This window comes from Mustela nigripes, chromosome 1 (assembly GCF_022355385.1).
Source record: "Mustela nigripes isolate SB6536 chromosome 1, MUSNIG.SB6536, whole genome shotgun sequence".
Taxonomy (NCBI): Eukaryota; Metazoa; Chordata; class Mammalia; order Carnivora; family Mustelidae; genus Mustela; species Mustela nigripes.
The window spans coordinates 223196199-223200606 of record NC_081557.1 but is presented as its reverse complement, the minus strand read 5'-3'; the positions used below and the strand labels follow the sequence as shown (position 1 = coordinate 223200606).

General features: G+C 50.2%; 1 long non-coding RNA gene across 2 annotated transcripts; it reads left to right on the top strand.

Annotated features, from left to right (window-relative positions):
* Nucleotides 1–404: 404 nt before the first annotated feature.
* Nucleotides 405–2644, top strand: LOC132015284 (uncharacterized). Of its 2 annotated transcripts, none has more exons than XR_009403612.1 (3): nt 405–527; nt 809–972; nt 2466–2644. It is a non-coding gene; the product is annotated as an uncharacterized LOC132015284 (long non-coding RNA). The 2 variants fall into 2 exon arrangements; XR_009403611.1 differs by having other exon boundaries at nt 405–705; nt 813–972.
* Nucleotides 2645–4408: the final 1764 nt, after the last annotated feature.

Sequence of the window (4408 nt, the reverse complement as noted above, 5' to 3'; positions counted from 1 at the left end):
AGGCCCCCGAGTGTGACTGCTCTTTAGAGACAGCGGGGGCTGGAGGAGAAGGGGGGACCGAAGCCCACGGAGCAGCCCTGCCGTGTCATGCCTCCTCACACCGCCCAGCGACTAGCCCGGGGCATTTCTAGATTGTTAAAAAAAAAAAAAAAAAAAAAAAAAGAAAAAAAAATCAAGTCCTTGCCTCAAAGCAGGGGCCAGGACCCTGGGAGCTTTCTGGAACTCCAGCTCCTGCCCGCTTGCTGGCTGTGCCCTCAGGTCATTCAGCATCTTGAAAAACTAAAATGTGCGTCTTAAGACCTACGTCTTAGATATGTCGTGAGATTTATCCAATCCCATGAGGCACGGGAAGCCCTTAGCTCAGCAGGGGTTGCACCAGTGCCGGCGGTCGAGGGCCGCGCTGTTCTCCCGGAGGGATGACACATCCTGACATGGGGAGGCAGAGCAGGCGGCCGACTCTTCACCCAAATGCGGTGGTTCTCCAACTTCACTGTGCCTGAGAATCGCCGGGGGACTGGCTAAAACCGGTGGCTGGAGTCCAGCCCGGAAGCTTTAGATTCAGCTGAGTGGGGCGGGGCCAGAGAAGGAGTTTTCCAAAGAGTGCCCCAGGGCTGCCGCTCCATGGGATCACAGGGATCACACTTTGAGAACCGCTTTTCTCCCCGAGCCCTGCAGGCCCAGCTGCACCTGAGAGGCGCCAGGGAGGTTTCTACACCGCTGAGATTCTGACTGAAGGGATTTGGGGTGTGACGTAGGTATCAGCAATTTTTTTTTTTTTTAAAGATTTATTTATTTATTTACTTGACAGAGAGAAATCACAAGCAGTCGGAGAGGCTGGCAGAGAGAGAGAGAGAGAGGGAAGCAGGCTCCCCGCCGAGCAGAGAGCCCGACGCGGGACTCGATCCCAGGACCCCGAGATCATGACCTGAGTCGAAGGCAGCGGCTTAACCCACTGAGCCACCCAGGCGCCCGGTATCAGCAATTTTTAATGCTTTCCACATTTGTCCCCTGTGTCGCGCTCGGAGAACCGTGCTTCCAGCGGCTGTGTGGAGACCCTGCGAGGCTCATGATGAGTGGGTTAGGACACTGGGGTTCTGCCGGCCTTAGGCCGTGCACCTTCTGAGAGAGAAAGGGCAGCTCCCACACTCAGTTGGGAAATTTTCCTCTCCTGGGTGCCTTCTCTCAGCCTTGCCTCCCTTTCTCCAGCAAGGCCGTCTCCTCTGCCCATGTCAGGGTCCTGGGAGAGCCCCACCAAAGGCGTCAGCCCCAAGGTCTGGGTCAAGGCTGACTGGCTTCTGTTTCTGGGTCCAAATCTGTGTGTGCGTGTGTGTGTGTGTGTGTGTGTGTTGGGTTTCTGGGGTTGGGGCCCTACCACTGATCACTGGACTCCAGGCTCTGACCTGTGTGGGTCCAGCTGCCCTTTGCCTCCTGCTGGGCCTTGGGATGGGGTGCACTCACCGGTTAGACTTGTCCCAAGGCCTGCTCACTCTGAGCCCAGGTCATGCTGCTGGACTTCTGCTTCCTTTGTGAATTCTGTGATGTTCTGGACATTTAAAATGCCAGAGGTAAAGCCTTATATTTAAATTTCAGAAAGGGAACCCTCCTTACCCTTTGATGTTCACAACACAAATAGATCTTGAAAGGGTATAATACTAACCTCAGCTTGTTGGCTCCTTTAAAAAAGAAAAAAAAAAAAAAGTGCTCCATTGCTGAAATGCATCATTTTTAATTAGGGCCCTTGCCAGGCTGAGGAGGCTGTGGAAATGGCCCACCCATGTCCTCCCTCAGTCCCCCCAATCCTGGCTTAGCTCCCCCATTGCACCTTGAGTCGGGTCCCCCTGACTGCTCCCAGCCTCTCCTTTCATGAGACCCACTCCCTCTGACAACATAGTAGCTAGGATCGTCAGAAAGCACAGGCAACTTCCCATCACCCCCAAGGATGGAGGTAGGTAGGGTGATTTCTTACCATCTCTGATATATTTCTAGGTCTCTAGGGGACTTTTCTCCCCTGCCTGGGCATCTCCATATCCGGCTAACCTCAGGACATGATAGGCAGTGCTGCTGTAACAGGTGCACCTCCAAATCTCTGAGGCTTCTCCCCAAAGAGGGCTTTATCCCACATAGGCTAAATCTAGGTTGGACAGCCTTCTCCAGCTTGATGTCTGGAAACTGTGGTCTCCAGAGCACCTGCATCACTGCAGGAGAGGAAGAGAGAGACAGAGGAGGCTCAGTGGCTCATAACCACTTGGGCTAGTAAGTGACTGTGCCCCCAGTCCTTTGGCCCAAAGTAGGTGTGTGGCCCCAAACTGACTGTAGGAAGCACGTGGAATTTTGGGTGAGCACTAACTGCCACATCGTTCTTTCCAGGCGAACATACACTGTTTTCAAGACAGTGCCTTGGATTTCCCAGTAAGACAAGTCCAAGGTACAGAGGGGGAGCTCTTAACTCTGCACTTAACTTCCAGATCCATACTCTGCCCTTCTCGGACTTGGAATCTCCTGCTCCTTCTGCTCCTCGACCCTCCATTGGGTTCAGTCAGTGGAAAATGAACACTGGGAAGTCGGCAGCAGCAATGGGAAGTTACCACCAGGAAGTCAGGAGGTTGGAAGAAAGAGAGCGCTTTTCCCATATTGACCTATTAAATCCTTGTGACAACCCATGAGACAGATTCTATTATTTTCCGCAATTTTCAGATAAAGAAACCAAGAAACAGAGAATATGGAACTTGCCTGAGAACACACAGCTCTAAATGGTAACATTTGATTTTGAACCCAGGGAGTCTAGTTCAAGAGTCCTTGCTCTTAACATCTTAACATCTTCACAACTCCTATCCTACTATGCCACATTCTGACCCACTTATGTTTCCATTGAGCCCAGCCTGCATAGGTCTGTGGGCTTGCCAAGGGTTCCGTCCACCTTCATCTCCTGGTTTCAGTGATTGTTCTGGTTCCCAGACCCCCCAATATCTAGGTCCAAGGAGGCTGTACTTGTGTGATCTCTGAGCCTCTGTCCACTGTGAGGCATCTGTTTAGCCTATGATTAAATAATGTCTTCTTTCTCCCCTTCTTCTTCCTCTTCCTCCTCCTCCTCCTCCTCCACTTCTTCTTTTCTCTCTCTCTTAGCTCCTTAGTTCAGCACAGTATTGCCTTTTTTTTTTTTGGTCTCTGCTCTCCAATAAGATACGTTGAAGCCCTAACCCCCAGAACTTCAGAATGTGCTTTTATTTGGAAGTGGGCGGGCTACACATGTAATTAGGTAAGATGAGGTCCTATGGGAAGGGATATGATGATGTCATTAGCAAAAGAGGGAAGTTTAGATGCACAGGGACAACACCATGAGAGACAGTGGCAGACACTGGGGGGATGAATCTACAAGCCAGGGAATGCCAAGGATCAGCCATGGCCACCAGGCGCTAGGTGAGAAGCAAGGGATGGGTGCTCCTTCCCAGCCTCCAGAAGGAACCAACCCTGCTGATGCTTTGATTTTGGACCTCCAGAACCATGGACAACAAGTTGTGATTGTTTGAAGCCATCCAGTTAGCAGCACTGGTGAAGGATCCACCTCTGTCACCATGACAACCATCTCTGTCCCCATCCCCACCTCTGTCACCATGGCAACCACCTCTGTCCCCATCTCTACCACTGCCCTGCCTCGGAGTGGCACTGCAGTCCTACAGTCCCCTCCAGTCGGGACTCCAGGCATGATCTTACTGTAGGACCTTTGAACTCACTGTGCCCTCCTGGGGTAATTTCCCTCAGACATTTACATGGCCCCTTCCTTCATAATACAGTCTTAGGTAAGTAGAAAGACTTAAAGAACACCACTCATACTTCAGGTTCTCTGGTCTTCAGGGAGATTACTAAAATCTGCCCATACTGTAAAAACAACAACAAAAAAAACCACAACAAAATACAACAAAAACCAAACCAAACCAAAACAAAACAAAAAACAACCCCAAATCTCAACAAATATTCACTAGAAGAAGCAAACCCCCAGGCAAAGGTACTGCTGAGAAATGGGTGTTCTAGAATTAGCTGGAACTGGCTTTCCCACCCTGGATCTTCCAGATAATCTGTTCCACCACTTCATGTCAGAAATCAGCTATCTAAAGTGGAAACAACAACATGTCTGTCAGAAAAGTCTTTGGCTTCCAAAATTTGTAGAGAAACCAATAATAAATGCTTGGACCGTTTAGCAAAAACCAAGCGCTGAAGGAACTGACAGACTTGTTAAGGACGATAGCAAGAGAGCACAACTGAAGATGAAGAGTCAAGAGGAGACGGACACCAGCCATATAGAAACCACCTCATATACATGAAGATGGCCGCCATCAAAACCAACCAACCAACCAACCAACCAACAGAAAAACCCAGCACGTAAGTGTTGGCAAGGATGTGGTGAAATTGA